This window comes from Lepidochelys olivacea (assembly GCF_965140295.1).
Source record: "Lepidochelys olivacea isolate rLepOli2 genome assembly, chromosome: 3".
In the NCBI taxonomy this organism is placed as follows: domain Eukaryota; kingdom Metazoa; phylum Chordata; order Testudines; family Cheloniidae; genus Lepidochelys; species Lepidochelys olivacea.
This window is the reverse complement of record NC_140413.1, coordinates 94619773-94641647: the sequence shown is the minus strand read 5'-3', so window position 1 is coordinate 94641647 and position 21875 is coordinate 94619773. Positions and strand designations below refer to the sequence as shown.

At 42.8% G+C, this 21875-nt stretch overlaps 1 long non-coding RNA gene across 1 annotated transcript in view; it reads right to left on the bottom strand.

Moving 5' to 3' along the window:
• Nucleotides 1–21875, bottom strand: part of LOC311517737 — a 47918-nt gene that overhangs the window by 1612 nt on the left and 24431 nt on the right. The window contains exons 2-3 of the long non-coding RNA XR_014710782.1: nucleotides 2380–2464; nucleotides 1360–1483 (exon numbers count right to left, since the gene is read on the bottom strand). This is a non-coding gene — a long non-coding RNA (uncharacterized lncRNA). The remainder of the gene's footprint in view (nucleotides 1–1359; nucleotides 1484–2379; nucleotides 2465–21875) is intronic.

Here is a 21875-nt window from a genome sequence, read left to right as displayed (position 1 = left end):
ATGCTAATTTAGAGGTTCTTAAAAGAAGTGATACTGCAGGGTTTGAAAAACTACAAAACAGACCTAAGTCTGCTGTAGTGTTGAGTCCCCTCCAATTTAAAGGAATAAACAGCTATACGCTGCTTAGTATGTACCATACTTAACTATAACATGTTTTCAGTCCACCTTCTACTCTGTATATTTTTACATGTAACTTTCTACACGTTTCTTACCTTCTTGTACTTTCTTTCCCTTCCTGGCTTCTTGCCAACTTTTCTTTCCTGGAATAACTCCTGGGGCCTGATTTCCACAGTTGCTAAGCACCTATCACTCACATTGACTTTTTTTCCACCCCCCCGCTCTCCTGCTGGTAATAGCTCACCTTAAGTGATCACTCTTGTTACAGTGTGTATGGTAACCCATTGTTTCAGGTTCTCTATGTATATAAAGCTCCCCACTGTATTTTCCACAGAATGCATCCGATGAAGTGAGCTGTAGCTCACGAAAGCTTATGCTCAAATAAATTTGTTAGTCTCTAAGGTGCCACAAGTCCTCCTTTTCTTTTTGCGAATACAGACTAACACGCCTGCTACTCTGAAACCGTTCATTTGGCGAGTGGATACTCAGCATTTGTGAACATCAGGCTCACATCATTTCATTTCCTGTGCTGCCTTAAACATCTGTTTCCTCTTTTCCTTCTCCCCCGCACCTCACTTAACTCTCTTTCTTTCCGTACATTGTGTTCTCTATCTCCTCCTTTATATATTCTCCCTCCTTCTACGCATAACATCTTTCTTTAAATCCCATATTTCTCTTGTGTATACAATCTATCACTCATATCCTTTTATACATCGGGATTAGAATTTAACCAGTCAGATACTAGCCAGAAGAATACACCTACTAGCCAGAAATCAGTGTAGAAGATGGAGGACTCATGATCCATGTGATATGATATTTTTGAAGCTCCAACCCCTCCAACTATCCCCAATCCCTCTGGTTGCCAAAACGAAAAAGGAGAATTCTCTTTCTTTCCACTCTCACCCCAGACACTTCTAGCAACTGAGATGAGTGAGTGATATTTCTATTTCTCTACTGTTCCCAACCTCCATTTCGAGCCTTCTTCCCCAGTAAGCTGGTCCAGGATCTGACTCTGTTGCTACTCATAGCTTTTCCAAGGAGTAGCAGAGTGTCTTATGCATGACAATATCACTGTTGGTATTCAGAACCCTGTAAGCAGCTGTGAAAATAACGTTCTGGGTGGTTTTCACTGCTACAGCTTGACAAAGCTATAAGCAGCAACAGAGGAGCTGGAGCTATGTGTCTGGAGGTCCTGGAAAATAGTACTGCATCGGTTAAACCTGGTTCATATTTAAATATTACCTTTACAGTCATAAGGCTTGTAATCTGTGTCTTGATGATGGCTTAGATAGCAGAAGTTTACAACACTTGCCTGGGAAGGCTTCCAATTCTCCATAGTCAAGCAGATTCTTCAAGCTCTCCAATACTGGATTTAAAAACAAACAAACAAACTGGACTTTTTAAAAATAAAATACTGACATCATCATCACAGCACTGTGGCTTTGAAGTTTCTGTAGTTTAAATGATGCTGAACAGTAAAATCTAGGAACAGAAATTTTTTAAAAAAAATCTCTCTCTACCAATTAATCAGAAACATCAGAGTGGCTAGATTCTTATACCATAACAGCCCTCCCAGAAACACACAGAGCCTCATTCTGATCTCACATGGGTGTAAATCAAGAGTAACTCCATTAAAGATCAACACTAGTGAGAGCAAAAAGTCAGGCCTACATTGCATGAGGTACACCCACACATATGCACACCTTGAGGATCAAGGATTCTGTCTTTTATGATTTAGAATTAGACATCACAACTTGCTGTGACCCAAAGCAGAACTGACTAGTATATGTATAAAAATATATTGGAAGGGATTACACTGCCCAGATTAAGGTGTCTATCTGGAGTATCTGGAGATGAAATTTACATTTGTATCAGAATGACAGAGCTGGAGACTGGAGTGCAGTGTTGCTTTTTTAGTCAGGAACTGTCACTGACAGGTGGCATGTGAGAGGTGTCTTGCAGCCATTTTCTTCTCATTTCCCTCCCATCCTCATCTCCACACTCCCACACAGGTTCACGAAAGCATCAAAATACTGAATTTGCCTGGATGAAAAGCTATAGAGAAACTCGGATACAATGTAAATTACACAACCTCTTGGCACTATTTGGATCACACCAGCCCTAGACTGGTCTACATTTATTCTAAGCATGCCTCATTATCATTTCCAAACCAGCTCTCCTTTGATGTTTATATTGCAAGTTGCATGGGTTTCGTTTTTATTACTTGATGTTTTCCTTCCTCAATTCTATTAACATTCTTACCAAGTCTCCTTAAGTAGCTAATTTCCATAATTTCTCTGATCCTGTTCTGTGTTTGATCTTCAACTCTTCCAAAGAATGTAAATAACTGTAATAAAAAAAAATCAAGATAAAAAAAGAGAATCTTTTATTAAGTGAGCAGCCTTATAACAAATAATTATTAGAAAAAAATAAAACATCAAGAAAGGGTGAGCGGAAGTTCCAATCCACACTATTAAACAGGAAGCACATGGAAAATGCAATGTTGCAAGTCCCATCAGATGGAGAGGTGATAGGAAGGAGGACTGGTCAACATGGTTATACGAACATGCTTAGGGAGATTGTCCATACTGAAGAAAAAACATCCTGATGTAACCCACTGTTCGTTGTGTGAATTACAGGTCTTCCTCTGTGCCCAATTTGTTAGGAGAGAATTGGATTTACTACTCAGCCACCATAAGATGGAAACAAGAAAACCAGAGTCAGGAAAAATCTGGCCTTGGCTTAGGCAGACATAACAAAAACATCTGCACAATTGCAGTGTTACTAACAAGGACAGATTCATGAAAAGGGGGAGGAAGTGTGAATAACTGACCTTGGTCTGTGTTTGTAATGATAAGTAGAATAATGAATTATTATTTGCTATTGCTGTGGAGATTTTTAGCCTATTAGAGTCCATTATGAGTTATGTGCTTGATCCAGAGAAAAACCTATAAAGACTTTAGTTAGAGAGTGTACTTTCGAGAAGTTTGGATTTTCTATGAGCCTGGAGTCACTGGCATAAAACTCCCCAGCAGCTAGGAGAAATGCTGGAAACTGGAAACCTGTTGCTGCCACTCACCACCTCAGACTTTGGGTAACTATATTCTGGTGTGTTCTAGACCAGTGTTTCTCAAGCTATTTGATATGGGGGACCGGCAATTTTTTTTCCCCAATGTGTGCGCAGACCAGCAGCCGATGGCTTGCAGACCGGCACTGGTCCGCGGACCACCACTTTGAGTAGCACTGTTCTAGATTACTGCATTTTGATGCGTGCTTTGTACTTAAGAAAAACAAAGATTTTTGGGCAGAAGCCCTCATGTGTACCAATCATTCATCAGATGGAGGTGCTGTGTCCCCCACTGATTTATTTCTTGACACCGCCTGGAAAACAGAATAATTACCATAGCTTTGGATGCAGATAACCCCAGGTAACAAATCCACAGAGGACGCGAGTCTGTTACAGTTCTTAGCTTGAGAACCTGGCTCTTTAGCTTATGCGACAGCCACTCATGTTTTTAGCTCTAGAATTCCCCAGTTCAATCATTGGGGTCAGCCAAGATAGTGGCCATCATGCGGAATCAGTTACAGGAAAAACTACCATATATGAGACTAGGAAAGAACAAAACACCGTTGGTTGCCACTTGTTACCAACCAAGGTTTAACAGTGTGGTGTGTGGACATAAATGATGCTTTTTGCCAACGATATCATTAACTGGTTACAAATTCGATTAAAAGTTGTAGCCTTGTCTACATGAGAGAAGTTTGGGGTTCTACCCATTGTTTGGTCCTCCTGCTATGCCTGTAACACATCCATCCACAGACAAAATGGTCCCAGTGATGTATAGGAAATCAGATCACCAGTGGGTGACAAAAATATAGTTAGTGATAAAGATATGCTTTTAGAATTGTTGCTATGGTGAATAGCCATATTCAGAACATATATTTAAGAATTATTATCGCCACCTTAGCTCAGTCTCACAGTAAAATGAGGTTTCTAATTGGTGATACCATAAGTATACCTAAGCATCTAACTCAAATTGAATTCAATGGGAACTAGGTTCCTAAATATCTTTGAGGATCTGGACCTTTGCACTTATTTCCTACTGAACTCTGGTAAATGTAGAACCAACTGTGGTTAATTGGCAACAAGCACAGCTCTGCAAGAAGACATTAGAATTATAAAAACACCTCATTTTTGCAACCAACATTTTTTTATGGCAGCACTTGTAACTGACGTATCTAAATTTATTCACAAATTCCTTGCCTGGCCTCCTGGATGAAAGTTCACTGAAAGAATCAATTAAACAAGTGTATTTGATCACCAGATGTGCATATCCTGGGGTATGTTTTACATCAGCCAGACACAATGCTATGGTAAATGATAATTAATGCTCAGCTGACTATTTCACAGAGCAACAGACAAACATTTGATCGATGTGAAGGAATACTGTCCAGCTGAAAAAGCAGAACTCAGAAATTGACCTAATTAGAGTTAAAAATACGGTGGCAAACACAGTTATAACCAAAAGGTGTTCAAAAGATACAAAGTATGAAATTATATGTTTAGTTATACTAGACAGCCATTCAGTAATTCCCTACATAAAGTGAAGAGGAAAGATTTGCTTTGCAGATCTATCAGTATAAAAACTCTTGATTAGAAGTGACATTGCAAAAGTAACAATGCTATCAGGTTCCTATTCCCCACTATGATGGAGGCACGGGGGAGTCCTAGAGATGGCATGCTACCCCCCCAAAGGGGTGGGGGTACTTTCTGTACTGTAGTCTGACTTACTGGTTCAGAGAACAAACCCCAGTGGTGCATCTCCAGAGTCATGTTGAGTGCACTCAACTCCCACTGAAATATAGGCAGCTCATTGAGGCCCCAATCCTGCAAACATTTAAGCATGTACCCATCTTTACTACTATGAGTAGCCATCCATGATCAGGGCCTGATAGTGCAGAACTATCAGCACTACTGGAAAAAGCAGGTCAATGCACAGTTCTCTTTACCAGTGTTAGAAGAATTCATGTTCTAACATTTTTTAATTGTGTTTGTAAACAAAAAACCATGTTTTAAACTGTTTCCTTTAGTTATAGAACAGTGTTTTCCTAGCCACATTGCTAGTACCGTTTTTTTAAAATTGTGATTGCATTTAAATAGGCGTTGAAGTCAAGCATGACAGTCTAAATGTTTAACCATTCAATAGCTGAGGGAAGTGCATTGGGAAAGTCCATGAGGGAACCAGGCAGCCCTTGCAAGTATGTAATCTACAACTTCTCATTGGCCACAGTGGCAAAGAGGAGAGTCACAAAGGCTCCATGTATAGCCATTTGAAGCATATCTGATCACTCTACATCTGAAGTGATAGACCTCTGCTCGCAGAAGGTCAAAACCAGGAGGCTGAACTATTGGGTCTGTCAGAGGATAGGCAGTGTCTATGTTTGAAGCTTGTTCTTGCCACCTAGCATGCCACTTCAGAGGCAATATCAAGGTTCTTTAAAGAAATTGTCCTAATGAGGTACCTGGAGCCAAGCCAGTAGATCAGTGAATTAGACACACCTTTAAAAAGGGATAGATGTGACTGATCTTGTACCCTAAGGAGCAGATTTTGGAAGGTGACTTGTCACTTGTTGTCAGAAGGGGCAAGACTGAACGAGACCAGCAGCCAGGCCAGGTTGGTTGGTCGGTCTCATGGTACCAGTTATTATACACTGTGTCATTCAGCTGAGCGTCCACTAGTCCTTTGTGAAAGGAACTGACCCACACCAGGGAGCAATACTCTGCCACAGAATAGAACAAGGAAAGCCCAGAGCTTCTCAGTGTCTGTGCATTGGCTCCCCAGGTTGAACCAGCTAGTTTGATGATCAGGTTGTTTCTTGTCTTTATTTTCAGTGAAGTCTTGGTAAGAGGTTCTTTGAATGTCTAGATGCGGTCCAGTGTAACACCTAAATGCACAGGCTTTGGGTTGTGGGCCAGCCTGTGGCCATTCAGGAAGATGTTAAAATGTTTGTTGGCTTTCGTGTTGTTTAGATGGAAACAGCTGGACGCTGTCTTTCTGGCACTTGGTTTAAATCACCACCTTTTACAATAGAGGGCCATCTCTTTTCTGCATCCAAGATTTTTTCTAGGTGAGTGAAATCCTGGGCCTACACTACCAGGCAGATGAAATCTGCATAGATTAAAACACCTGGCACTGGTGAAAAGAAGGTCATTTGTGAAAAAGTTGAAAATCGTTGGTGCTAGAACTGAGTCCTTAGGTCAATTGTTTTGGGACCTCCAGGAGCTGTTCTTTTGTCTAAGTGAAACTTGAAACCAGTGGCCTCTGGGCAGCAGTTCAGTCCAGAAGCCATTCTTGATGTAGATGGGGACACCGCTGGATCACAGGTGCTGCAGTTTGGTCTGAAGCCTACTTGATCTACACTCAGTATACCACCAATGGTGGGGGCAATTCTTTAAAGTACAGTAATTTTTACATACAGCTTAACAAAGAGATGGGGTGGTAATTTTCTGCAAATCAATAGTTTTTCCTCAGATTTTGGCAAGGCTATTACTTTTGCTCTGCACCAGATCTTAATTTTATTCTCCTCAATGACTCTAGATAGAAAGATAGTTCAGTGTTTACTAATTCTTCAGGCATTTGGGGGAGATGTTATGAAGCCCACGTGCTTTACCTGTTCTCAGTGTTTTGATCACCCTTTCTATTTCATCCGCAGTCTTCTTTGGTTTCAGGTATGCACTATTTTTATTGCCGCCATTTTTCTTCACTCCAAAGTTTTCTTCAAAGTTTTTGTCCTTATCCACCTTTGATTAGGTGGGTAGCAATGCTGTTTGGAGAGACAGGTGACGGCACTATGCTGGAGACTTCTGAGCAGCACCAAGTTTTCGGATTAGTGCCTAGGCTTTGTGGCTGTATCAAGATACATGTTTAGTACCATGGTGTCAGGGGCACGGCCCTGCAGCTGCCGAGTACTCCTGATACCCTAACAAGCCAGCTGGCTACCTGATGGACCACCCTGCCTGATTGCCTAAGGAAGCTAGCAGGCCAGTTCTTAAGCTCAGCAGCAGCTTGCTGGCCATAGACTCTCTATCACTCCGTGCTCACCTTTCACCAAGCCCTGCTCAGTTCCTCTGCTGATCCGGCCCAGATCCTGCCCTGCACCCAGCTTTGTTCTCATCCTGTCTCAGCCTTGTTCCTGCCTCAGAACCAGCCCTGCTCCTGCCTTCCCTGACTCATTGTAATATGGTTCTGACCCTCAACTCTGATTCCAACTCAGTCTTCACCCTTGGCTCTGGCATTTAGAATCTGACTTCAGTTCTAACCTTTGGCTCTGCTTCCGGCCCTATCTTGACTCCTGGCTCTAGCATCTGGACTCTGGCCACTCTAGGCCTGACTGCTTACAACCAAGTCTCCTGACGCACGGCAGCCTGCAGTTCATGTAGCATAGAAGGATCCTAAGGCAATTGTGCTGCAGTGTCGAATTTTGGCAGCACAAGGAAAAATCTGACTTCAAGCAGAGGAAAGACACAACCCAGATACATGAAAAGTATAAACAGCCTGTTTTAGAACTGTGGGAAAAATCATTGTTTTTGTTGTGTGGAATTTCTCAACAGTTTGTGCTGTTTTGTTATACATGGTTTCCCAGCCCCCAGTTTTGCATTGTCTACAGTGAAAGAATGGCTATATTTTGCATCCAAGACTTGTGGAAATGCAAAATTTGATATTTTTATTATGAAAGACATTTTTCGTTGGGAAAAGGCCTGGTTTCTCTCAAAAGTTAGCCCATGTTCACTGTGAAATGAGCCTATTTTTGTGTGGGGGAAAAAGAATCATACACCTTAACAAAATATTCCATGAACATGTCCCAATTTTTGTGATTATAACATAATGTAAAAGCTCTTACATTTCAATTAGTTCTGTATTTTATTACAAGTATATGCCACGCTTATTTGTCCTACACAAACTTCCCTCCCTGCAATGAGTGCAGCAGCTATTGAAGGGAAAGCTGTGCTGAGGATAGTTACTATTTATGTACACACAAAAATGATGTTAAAAGAACATTAATAAAGTCAACTCAAGTACTCAAAAGATAGGAAATGCCAGATTTAGGAATGCCCATGCAACTTTAATTTGGCCCCCGGGTGCAAATGCATGGTACATGAGTGCATACTATTTTTTTCATGGGACACCTGTTTTATTCAGTGCACAGCATGGACAGTGCTCAATTAATGAACACCTAGTCAATATTTTATTTTCTCTTCCTTACTCAGTGTGTGGCCCCAGGTCTTATTTTTTGTGCACTATTCAAACCATGCTCTGAAGACAGAATTATTAATTTCCTCATGGAATTTTCTATGGTGCTCATCACTAAGGTATCTGAGTGCTTCACAAACATGGATTTATTTTCACAACACCCATGTCAGGTGATCAGGCAGCATTATGCCCATTTTAGAGATGGGGAGCAGAGGCACAGAGAGATTAAGATCAAATGTGTCCACTAATTTTAGGTGCCCAATCTGAGATGCCCAGGTCCTGATTTGTCAGAGTACATAGCTTTGTATAACATTTGACATATTCAGAGCACTGCTCTCATTGACATCAATTGCAGCTGTGAGCACTTCACACTTCTGCAAATCAGACCCCAGGGTTACAAGCTGGGCACCCAGAAAATGAAGAACATACAATTAGTGACCACCTATGAGTAGTTTAAATGACTTGCTTAGCAACACATAGGAATTCTGTGGCAGCTTTATGCTTTCTCCCAGGCTGCCCCTCAACCTGTAAACATCTGCAAAACTAGCTCATTGTCTTACTCTGAAAACAGTTTTAAGGAGGGATCTGAAGTAACAGCCGTGTTAGTCTGTATTCGCAAAAAGAAAAGGAGTACTTGTGGCACCTTAGAGACTAACCAATTTATTTGAGCGTAAGCTTTGGTGAGCTACAGCTCACTTCATCGGATGCATGAAGTGAGCTGTAGCTCACGAAAGCTTATGCTCAAATAAATTGGTTAGTCTCTAAGGTGCCACAAGTACTCCTTTTCTTTCTCCTTAAAACTCTGTTTTCCCATAAGGCCTACAAAAACTTGACATAGTCTTCTGGTGTGCTGAGACCACAGCCTATTTCTAACATAAACACCACTTTAGCCAGTTTGTACCTCGTTTTCCAAATCTGTAAAATATGGATAATACATGTCTAGTTCACAATGATGCAGGGAGGCTTCAAGCATAAGGGTTTGTAAAGCACCTTGATATTCTTGCATGGAGGATGCTAGAGAAGTGAAACATATACTGAACCATAAAATAAGAAATAATAAATCAATTTTAATTATTATTCTTTCACTTCTCTTTATTTAAAATCTGTAAAATAGGATTATGATACTTCACTATTTACCTTCTTCAAAGAGATACTGTGTGATTTAATTTATATCTATATGCATACATACAGAGAGAAATGCTTTTATCATATCCTCAGATAACTGAGAACAGCATTTGGCTCAGTATTATTGCTTAGCTTATTATACAGCACACAGGCTCCCATTATTCACTCCACCCATTCTGTTTCTAACAGAAAAACTATCATCCAAACTGGTTGGAGGATTTCATAGCAATGTAATTATCCCAAATTCAAGAGAAGCAGCATCTGAATGCACACTACAGAGTGATTGCTATACACTGATGCTAGGAATTCTCTTCCTCCCCTCGCTCCCTCCCCTCCCCGATTCTTCTATAATTCTCTCCTGCTACCTAAGGAAAGTGAGAGTTTAGGATAAGCAACTGAATTTCAGTGGCCAGGCATGAACCAATATTTTAATTATTTCAAAAATCAAGTTTTTTCAGCCACCAAGTATTTTAGCAAGATGATTTGTTTTAGAGGAGGAATTAAATGTACTTGTTTTTGTTTTGAAGCTAGGATGCTTCATTCTTATCTATTTATTCAAAGTGCAAAGTGGCCCTCATGAGGATTCTAGTCTGCTAGCTATTGCACATCTATAAAGACAGAGTCTCTGCTGCAAACAGCTTACCACATAAGGAAGGCAGCATACAAAGGATTCAGGAGAGGGATACAGTTAAGTGTGTACAAAAGTTATTTTCCTTTTTAAGAAAGCTGCTAGCACCACCTATTATCAAGATTGCCCAACTCGACCCATTATAAGACCCTGTTTTCAGTTGCTTATAACTTTGCCAACCTTTGAAATTTTCCATGTCGGGTCTGCCTCAGGTTGAGAGTGTTTTTTCAACAGTTCAGCCAAAAATGATTCAGCTGTTTCTGAGAATGAAGTGTGTCTCATCCTCACTGAGTACAGAATGATATTAGCCTTTTTTGCAACTGCATTCCATTGTTGACTTATATTCAATTTGTGATTCACTATAAACCCCAGATCCTCTTCAGCAGTACCACCACCTAGCCTAGTAGTTGTGATTCAGTTTGATTTTCTTTCATAAGTTTACTACTTTGCACTTGTCTTGACTGAATATCATCTTGTTTATTTCAGACCAATTCTCATCAGACCCTGCCCTACTGACTTAAATAAATCTGAGGCCTGGTCTACACTACGAGTTTGTCAGATTTAGCAGCATTAAATCTGAATTAACCCTGCACCCGTCCACACAACAAAGCCATTTTTTCGACATAAAGGGCTCTTAAAACTGATTTCTGTACTCCTCCCCAATGAGGGGATTAGCGCTGAAATTGACATCACCGTTTCGAATTAGGGTTAGTGTGGACGCAATTCAAAGGTATTGGCCTCTGGGAGCTATCCCACAATGCACCATTGTGACCACTCTGGACAGCACTCTGAACTCAGATGCATTGGCCAGGTGTACAGGAAAAGCCCCGGGAACTTTTGAATCTCATTTCCTGTTTGGCCAGGCGAGCTCATCAGCACAGGTGACCATGCAGTCCCAGAATCGAAAAAGAGCTCCAGAATGGACCGAACGGGAGGTACTGGAGCTGATTGCTGTATGGGGAGAGGAATCCATGCTATCAGAACTACGTTCCAAAAGACAAAATGCCAAAACATTTCAAAAAAATCTCAGAGGCCATGAGAGACAGAGGCTGCATTAAGACAGGTTTCAGAGTAACAGCTGTGTTAGTCTGTATTCGCAAAAAGAAAAGGAGTATTTGTGGCACCTTAGAGACTAACCAATTTATTTGAGCATAAGCTTTCGTGAGCTACAGCTCACTTCATTGGATGCATTCAGTGGAAAATACAATGAGGAGATTTATATACACACAGAACATGAAACAATAGGTGTTACCGTACACTCTGTAACGAGAGTGATCACTTAAGGTGAGCTATTACTAGCGGGGGGGGGGACTTTTTGTAGTGATAATCAAGATGGGCCATTTCCAGCAGTTGACAAGAACATCTGAAGAACAGTGGGAGGTGAGGTGTGGGGGGGGGGAGAGAATAAACGTGGGGAAATAGTTTTACTTTGTGTAATGACCCATCCACTCCCAGTCTCTATTCAAACCTAAGTTACTCGTATCCAGTTTGCAAATTAATTCCAATTCAGCAGTCTCTCCTTGGAGTCTGTTTTTGAAGTTTTTTTGTTGAAGAATTGCTACTTTTCGGTCTGTAATCGAGTGACCAGAGAGATTGAAGTGTTCTCCAACTGGTTTTTGAATGTTATAATTCTTGACATCTGATTTGTGTCCATTTATTCTTTTATGTAGAGACTGTACATTGGCCAAACTGGACATGGCAGAGGGGCATTGCTGGCACATGATGGCATATATCACATTGGTAGGTGAACGAGCCTCTGATAGTGTGGCTGATGTGATTAGGCCCTATGATGGTGTCCCCTGAATAGATATGTGGACACAGTTGGCAACGGGCTTTGTTGCAAGGATAGGTTCCTGGGTTAGTGGGTTTGTTGTATGGTGTGTGGTTGCTGGTGAGTATTTGCTTCAGGTTGGGGGGGCTGTCTGTAAGCAAGGACTGGCCTGTCTCCCAAGATCTGTGAGAGTGATGGGTCGTCCTTAGGATAGGTTGTAGATCCTTGATGATGCGTTGGAGAGGTTTTAGTTGGGGGCTGAAGGTGATGGCTAGTGGCGATCTGTTATTTTCTTTGTTGGGCCTGTCCTGTAGTAGGTGACTTCTGGGTACTCTTCTGGCTCTGTCAATCTGTTTCTTCACTTCAGCAGGTGGGTATTGTAGCTCTGATATCTCCCAATACAAATCTTCAATCTAGTAACTGGGACTAGTATACTGCCCAGGAGGTTATGCAATTGCACATTCTGCACTCTACTTTTATGCAAAAGAGGCCGAAGACAAGTAAACAAGCTGATACCAGGGATTTATTCAGAAAAGCAGCTTCCAGGGTGTGTCATAGTGTCATTACAAATTCAGCCCAATTTCCTACAACTTCTACAACTACAATGATAATTGATGTTGCTAATGATGAGCCTGAAGCACTGCAAGATCCTGAAGCGCCTTCTGAATCATCAAAGATTAAATTATGTTCAGTATAGTTTTAGTAGTAAGTGTATTTTTAGTGATCTGGGTGTATGCCATGCACTGCCCACAGTGATACATAGAATCATAAAAAGAAAAGGAGTACTTGTGGCACCTTAGAGACTAACCAATTTATTTGAGCATAAGCTTTCGTGAGCTACAGCTCACTTCATTGGATGCGTACTTCAAAAACAGACTCCAAGGAGAGACTGCTGAATTGGAATTAATTTGCAAACTGGATACGAGTAACTTAGGCTTGAATAGAGACTGGGAGTGGATGGGTCATTACACAAAGTAAAACTATTTCCCCACGTTTATTCTCCCCCCCCCTCACCTCCCACTGTTCCTCAGATGTTCTTGTCAACTGCTGGAAATGGCCCACCTTGATTATCACTACAAAAGGTCCCCCCCCCCGCTAGTAATAGCTCACCTTAAGTGATCACTCTCATTACAGTGTGTATGGTAACACCCATTGTTTCATGTTCTGTGTGTATATAAATCTCCTCACTGTATTTTCCACTGAATGCATCCAATGAAGTGAGCTGTAGCTCATGAAAGCTTATGCTCAAATAAATTGGTTAGTCTCGAAGGTGCCACAAGTACTCATTTTTCTTCAGGCTGCATTAAGGAGCTCAGACAAGCGTACCAGAAAACCAAAGAATCAAACGGACACTCCGGGACAGAGCCCCAGACAAGCCGCTTTATGCTGAGCTGCATGCAATTCTAGGGGGGGCCACCACCAGTACCCCACCCCTGTCCGTGGACTCTGAGGATGGGATACTCTCCGCTGTGGCTGAGGATTTTGCAGATGGGGAAGATGAGGAGGAGGACGAGCTTGGGAAGAGCACACAGCACGCTGTTCTCCCCGACAGCCGGGATCTTTTTATCACCCTGACTGAAATACCCTCCCAACCCAACGAAGCCGGAGAAGGGACCTCTGATGAGTGTACCTTTTAAAATGTAATACTTGTTATAAAAGCAAGCATTTTTTAATGATTAAGTAGCCCTGAGGACTTGGGATGCATTTGTGGCCAGTACTGCTACTGGAAAAGTCTGTTAACGTGTCTGGGGATAGAGCGGAAATCCTCCAGGGACATCTCCATGAAGCTCTCCTGGAGGTCCTCTAAAAGCCTTTGCAGAAGGTTTCTGGGGAGAGCAGCCTTATTCCGTCCTCCATGGTAGGACACTTTACCATGCCATGCTAGGAGCAAGTATTCTGGTATCATTGCATGACAAAGCCTGGCAGCGTATGGTCCCGGTGTTTGCTGGCATTCAAGCAACATCCGTTCTTTATCTCTCTGTGTTATCCTCAGGAAAGTGATATCATTCATGGTAACCTGGTTGAAATAGGGGAATTTGATTAAGGGGACATTCAGAGGTGGCCATTCCTACTGGGCTGTTTGCCTGTGGCTGAAAATAAATTCTCCCCGCAGTTAGCCACGCGGTGGTGGGGGGGCCATTGGCGCTGAGCTGTTGGTGTTTGGCTAGCAGGGATCTTCCCTGATACCAGCCAGGTGGTGGGGGGAGGGGAAAAGTGATCATCCCAGAGAATCGGATGGGGGGAGGGGGTTAGTTTGGTTTCTGCTGCTGCACGTTAACAGGAAAACTGCAGCAGTAAATGGCCAACTCAACGGACTTTGCTTGGTTTGGAAAAGGAGGGGGCTGCTGTTATGAAGGTTGCAGAAGCTGAAAGTCTATGGCTTACCATGGCTGCCTGCAAGCCGAATTCTGTTGCCCGGCCCTGCGTGTGATCGCTAACACCAAAGCTGCAGGCACTCAATAGAAGATGCAAAAATGCGACCTTGTACCAAAATCATGTGCTATGTAATGTGAATGGTGTTGTTCACCGTGGAAGAGTATAGCCATTGTCCTGTAAAATTTATCTTTTTAAATACTTCATTCCCTTTTTTTCCCTCCAGAAGCTGCAAATGTTTCAAGCCTCCCTCCTCCATCCCAGAGGCTATCTCAGATAAGGTGGCAAAAAAAAACCACACGCATGATGACATGTTCTCTGAGCTCATGCAGTCATCCAGCAGTGACAGAGCTGTGTAGAGGGACACAATAGCAGAGTACAGGATGGTGGCCGATGAATGTGAGGAGAGGTGGCGGCAGGAAGATCAGAGGAAGCATGAGGAAATGCTGGGGATACTGCGGGATCAAATGGACATGCTCCGGCGTCTGGTGGAGGTTCATGAACGGCAGCAGGATCACAGACTGCCGCGGCAGTCCCTGCTTAACAGCCTTCCCTCAATCCCCAAGTTCCATAGCCTCCTCACCCAGACGCCCAAGAACGAGGGGTGGGAGGCTCCGGGCACCCAACCACTCCAGCCCAGTGGACAGCCCAAGAAACAGAAGGCTGGAATTAAACAAGTTTTAAAGTGGCCTTTTCCTTCCCTCCTTCCACACTCCACCCGGGCTACCTTGTAAGTTCTCTCTCTATTTTTATAATCAATGAATAAAGAATACATGTTTTTTAAATGACAGTGACTTTATTTCCTTTGCAAGCAAGCTGTGATCGAAGGCGGGAGGCTCACAGGGAATTAGAGTAAACCAAGGGGGCAGGTTTTCATCAAGGAGAAACAAACAGAAGTGTCACACAGTACTCTGACCAGTCATGAAACTGGTTTTCAAAGCTTCTCTGATGTGTGCCACTTCCTGCTGTGCTCTTCTAACTGCCCTGGTGTCTGGCTGTGCATAACCAGCAGCCAGGCAATTTGCATCAACCTCCCACCTCGCCATAAACGTCTCCCCCTTACTCTCACAGAGATTGTGGAGCACACAGCAAGCAGCAATAACAATGGGAATATTGGTTTAGCTGAGGTCTGAGCGAGTCAGTAAACTGCGCCAGCTACCCTTTAAACGTCCAAATGCACACTCTACCACCATTGCTCAGCCTATAGTTGAACAGCTTCTGACTACTGTCCAGGCTGCCCGTGTACAGCTTCATGAGCCATGGCATTAAGGGGTAGGCTGGGTCCCCGAGGATAACTATTGGCATTTCAACATCCCCAACAGTTATTTTCTGGTCTGGGAAGTAAATCCCTTCCTGCAGCCATTTAAACAGACCAGAGTTCCTGAAGACGCGAGCGTCATGTACCTTTCCCGGCCATCCCACGTTGATGTTGGTGAAATGTTCCTTGTGATCCACCAGAGCTTGCAGCACTATTGAAAAGTACCCCTTGCGGTTTATGTACTGGCTGCCCTGGTGCTCCGGTCCCAAGATAGGGATATGGGTTCCGTCTATAGCTCCACCACGGCTGGGGAATCCCATTGCAGCAAAGCAATCCACTATGACCTGCACATTTCCCAGGGTCACTACCTTTGATAGCAGCAGCTCAGTGATTGCATCGGCTACTTGAATCACAGCAACCCCCACAGTAGATTTGCCCACTCCAAATTGATTCCCGACTGACCGGTAGCTGTCTGGCGTTGCAAGCTTCCACAGTGCTATTGCCACTTGCTTGTGAACTGTGAAGGCTGCTCTCATCTTGGTATTCTTGCACTTCAGGGCAGGGGAAAGCAAGTCACAAAGTTCCATGAAAGTGCCCTTACGCATGCAAAAGTTTCGGAGCCACTGGGAATCATCCCAGACCTGCAACACTATGTGGTCCCACCAGTCTGTGCTTGTTTCCCGGGCCCAGAATCAGCGTTCCACAGCATCAGCCTGCCCCATTAACACCATGATCTCCAAATTGTGGGGGAATGCAGTTTTAGAGAAAAGTGTATTCATGTCCTCATCACCACTCTGCTGTCGCCTCCTCGCCTGGCTTTTCAGGTGCTGGTTCTGCATACACTGCATGATAATGCGCGAGGTGTTTACAATGGTGATAACTGCTGTGGTGAGCTGAATGGGCTCCATGCTTGCTGTGCTATGGCGTCTGCTTCTGCTCGGGCAAATCCAGGGAAAAGGGTGCGAAATGATTGTTTGCCGTTGCTCTGGTGGAGGGAGGGGCAACTGACAACATGGCTTACAGGGTTGGCTTACAGGGAATTAAAATCAACAAAGGCGGTGGCTTTGCAAGAAATAGAATGGCCCCCTCAAGGATAGAACTCAAAACTGGGTTTAGCAGGTCGTTGATTTCATGGAGCGAGGGAGGAGAAAATGAATACAAAACAAATCTGGTCTATTTCTTGTTTTGATCCACTTCATCTATCTTTATACATCGTGCTGGCAGCAGACTGTGCAGTATGACCGATAGCCATAGTCATCACCTGGGTGCTTGGCAGAAGACGATGCAGTATGACTGCTGGCCATCGTCTTCTACTGGCTGCAGATTAAAAGGCAGTGCACTGCCGGTAGGATTGAATTGCCAGGAGAAAAAACTTAAAAGGGAAATGACCTGGCTGAGTCACTCCCATGTTTGCCCAGGCGCCCCGACCTTATCGAGGTCGGTTAAAAGAGCACCCTGGACTACCAGTCATACTGCACTGTCTGCTCCCAAAAGGCAATAAACTGATTGCTGTGTAGCAATGCAGTACCGCATCTGCCAGCACCCAGGAGACATACAGTGACGGTTAGCTGAGCGGGCGCCATGCTTGCCGTGGTATGGCGTCTGCACAGGTAACTCAAGAAAAAAGGTGCAAAACGATTGTCTGCCTTTGCTTTCACGGAGGGAGGGAGGGAGGGAAGGGGGGCCTGACGATATATACCCAGAACCGCCCGTGACAATATTTTAGCTCCATCAGGCACTGGAATTTCTACCCAGAATTCAAATGGGTGGTGGAGACTGCGGGAACTGTGGGATAGCTACCCACAGTGCAACGCTCCGTAAGTCGACGGTTGCCTCGGTACTGTGGACACACTCCGCCGACTACATGCACTTAGAGCATTTGTGTGGGGACACACACAATCAACTGTATAAAAATGCTTTCTACAAAACCGACTTCTATAAATTTGACCTAATTTCATAGTGTAGACAAGGCCTGAATTATCTAACTATTCTTCAACTCGTTCTTTCCCTATTTTGGCTTTCTTTCCTTCCCCCTTGTTGTAGATATCAAGAGCAGTGATGAGCTGCCAGAAGCTGAAGAACCAGTTCCTTCAGTTGTTCTGGGTCTTCAGCGGCACGTCCTTTAGTCGCTCCGCATCTTCGGCGGCACTGAAGAACCTGCCGCTGAAGTGCCCCCGAAGGCCCGGAGTGCCGCTGGGTGAGTAAAAATTCTCAGGGGATCTTTCCCAGCCGAGAGCTCAGGTGGGATGGAAAGGACGGTCCTGTGGGCTGCATGTGGCCCGCAGGCCACAGTTTGCCCACCCCTTTAATAACTGGTTCTAAACCGGCTTCAAAATTTAACAACCGGTTCGCGTGAACAGGTGCAAACGGGCTCCAGCTCACCACTGGTCAAGAGTGTGATCGGTTGACCAAAGTGATGAGCTGGTAACCAAGCAACCATGTGGACTTTATTTTCTTACTTAGGGCTAGTGCAACACTTACTCACACAAGTAATCCCATAGACTTCAATGGGACTACTCAGGTGAGTAAGTCCTCGCCCATATGAGCCGGGGTTGCACAATCTAGCCCTTAATGTTTGTACTGAACCCCGAATATGCTGAGCGCTATGTGTTGTGTTATATTGTTACTCCCTTTAGTTCATGAAACCCACCAGAACATGAATCTCCATTGAAAAGCCATAGATGTGGGCTATTGCAAACAAGTGATGATTAGCAAGGAGCATTCTCTGTTGGCTCCTTCATTCCGTTTCCTTAGTTTTGTGGATATTGAATTTGATTCTCACAAGCATTAGGAGAGAAGAATAGCAATTTTTAAATCAGCACTGCAGAGCTGGAAAGCTACAAGTGCAAAACCACAAGCATGCTAGTAGTCTTGACTCTGAAATGTAGAAATTTGACTTGAAACACAAGATAGCTACAATTAGCACATGATTTATTGATTACCACCTGTCACGTGATGAATTCCTTGCTTGTTTTACTACAAATCCTGTTTTATTGAGTCCTATGGAGTCAAATTAAAAAGAATATTACAGGCAGAAATTAAATATTCAAAAGTAGAGCCTTCAGACATCCCATCTTTTGCTGTGCTTTTGTCAGCTCTCACAAGAGAAACAGCAGTAGCCATGGTCAACACTTGGATGGGAGATTCTGTGTGAAAACAATATTACAAATATCTGCACCTGGTCTATACTAGAACCTGTACTATTGCTATCACTGATGAAACTGAACAGATGCTAGACTTACTGATAATCCTTGGTGTAGACACAGCCTTTGGTCTATTACAACGTTAGTTTCATCTCTTTATTGACTGGTATACCCTGGGCAGGGGATACAGATGGTCCTGTGCTTGCATACTTGTAAATGTAATTTAAAAGAGAAACAAACAACCCATGAGTTGTAGTGAAGGATGATGATGAAACTATTGGACTGTTCATTAGGGCTGGTCAAATTATTATTTATAAATAATTTAGCCAATGTTGGGATTTTGACAAATTATTCATGAATAATTTTGCCATCGTTTGACCATCTCTACTATTAACATTATTGCATGCTATGAAAGTCATCAGAAAAATAATGCCCTGGATTGCACAAAGTGCATTTTACTGGTTATTCAGTGGAAAGGGAGGGACATTTGTTCTATGGGTCAAAGAGCTCATTAAGAAATCTAGACTGGATACTGGTTCCTAAACCTGACTGAAAATTTGCCAGTAGAGCATTTTTAATGGAAAATGCTGTTTTCATGTGAGGTTGGCTTTTTGCAAAACATTCTATGTTTGTTTAAAAATTTCAAGTTTTCAAAGTTTACATCATTTTCAGTTTTTCAACAAAAAATCTTCAGTTTTGCAGTTTTCGGTTTTTATATGAAAAACTGAAAAATTTAACATGAAAAAAAATCGGTTTTGTTGAAACTTTGCATGGGGAAAAAATTATTTCCAGAACTGCTTTACTTTCTGTGCATACTGTAGCACAGCCCAGTACCTACAGAAGAGGCCTGACAGGTTCCTATTCAGAAGATGTGTTTAGGAAAGATGCTGATAACAAGATATCTCATTACATGATTTTTAAGAGGTTCCTGTTTAAATGTACAAAGAAAGAAGTTTTAAGTGCTCTCACCGATTGTAATTATTCTGCTACTTGAAGTGTTAATCACCCAATCTTTCACATATCCAAGAAACAGGACTTTGATCTTAGCTATTTGAATTACAGTATATCTTATTTGCATTACTTGAATTAATATGCATAGAATCATAGAATATCAGGGTTGGAAGGGACCCCAGAAGGTCATCTAGTCCAACCCCCTGCTCGAAGCAGGACCAATTCCCAGTTAAATCATCCCAGCCAGGGCTTTGTCAAGCCTGACCTTAAAAACCTCTAAGGAAGGAGATTCTACCACCTCCCTAGGTAACGCATAATATTCTTTGATTCAATCTGTATCTAATACATGTAACAGAAGAAAAGTTCATGCTGAAAGCAGGAATAGATTTAATTTGCTGCCATGAAACCTGAAGTGCAAAATCTTCACGAAGGGAACATGGGCAAATAGTACTTGGTACTATACACAATATAAACTAGGTGAAGCTAGGCTAGGCAGGGCAGATCAGATACGTATTCCTATTTGCACTTTGTTTTCCTCCACATTCATTAGATATGGTTCTTTCACCTCAGTTTCCATTCCACATCAAACATAGCTTATAAGGGAGCTGAGGGCCATTGATGTGCTAGCTTAGTAGTACAAAGAATCTATAGTTCACTCCCTAGGAGGAGTTCTTTAGATCACTTACAGCATAGGTGTTTCAAGGAGTGACCTTTTTGCTTTTCTGTGCGCAGCTTTAGAAATCTTTCCAGTAGGTATGTAACAGTTAGTTATTGACATAACTAGATCTCCAGGGTAATCTTTAAGGCAGTTCCTAGTCCCTTAAGGTTGAGCCACAGCACAAGCACTTTTAAAGAGAGAGGTATAATTTATCTATTTTGCCATTATAGGAATAATAAGAATCAAAATGTTCACTTCTCTAGTGTTTGTCACCCACAGTTATCTGAAAATGTAATTTATATTAACTATCATAATAAACTATCAGGCAGGCAAATGTATGTGTCTTAAACTAACTCAATAAAAACACAAAGATGCATATTACATTTATAAATCAGTTATAAAACCCGTTGATAATTGCTGTAATATTTTATTTAAAAGAACACATTTTGGAGGGGACTGAAAGGTTTGTGTCTTCAGAAGAGTGCTGTCAAGAACTTCAGGCCCTATAGACAGGTGCAACCATTTAGTTTTCTACTGTGAATAATATGGTTCAGCAATATCAATACAAGCTGTGTATATAAACTTAATTTTACCTTTCTTTCCTCTTCATTTTTCACTTTAGGAGCCCACTGTACCTGAATTCTTGCCTTGCCAAGTCCCCACTCCTTTATATTTATAGGGCATCTGTATTACACAGTGCTGAAAGGGGCTATGGGGGCCGGCCTTCAATAAGAACTCCACTGGATGCACCTGGAGGAGGAGCACATGAGAATGCCACTGATTAGAAGTAGGCTCAGTTGGCCAGAAACAGGTGGAGTGAGGATAAAGCCCAGGATCAGTAAACAGCAAAGAGGCTGTGCAGCAAAGTAAGCTGCAGTCATTCCCTGAGTGGAGGAATTTGCAAGGCTAGTGAATTCAGGGAAAAAGGAAGTTAGTTATGTAGGAAGTAGTCCAGGGAAACAGCAGCAAGGGCTGGGTCCATACAGAGCCTTAGCTGCTTGTTATAGGGTCCCTGGGCTGGAATCTAGTGTACAGGAGAGGCCTGGGTTCCCCTACCAGCCTCTTGTGAGTGTCAGAGGGTGTTGGAGAGGCCAGCCAGTGGGTCGGGAAGGACTTCAAGTTCCCTAGAGAGGGAGGACCTTAGTGACGTGCCATGAAGAGGAGATTGCAGTCTGTGGAGTGAGACAGTTGCAGGGAGACACCGCCTGGGGGGAAGACCCTGCCAGAGGGGGAGCTTAATGCCTGGCAAAGCTAATTTCCAGGACAGCTAGCAGAAGATGCCACCATGGGTGAGTGCACCCCTTGACACATCCATTCATATATCTGAACGTTTTTCAATTTCATTCTTTCTTCAGTTTTTTTTTCTAAATGCTCTAATTTTTTCCCACCTTCATTCAATCACCATCCCTTTCCTAGCCAAAGTCAGGCTTTCAAAAATCCACACAAGTATTTGCCCAGGGTGAGTAGGAAACATTCTTGGGTCTATGTCATCACTTTCTGCAGAATCTAGTTTTTCATAACTCTCCACCCCAAAAAAGCTCCCAGGGCTCTGTCCTTTTTGTTTGCAAAGATAACTTTCCAAACATGATTTTAATGCAT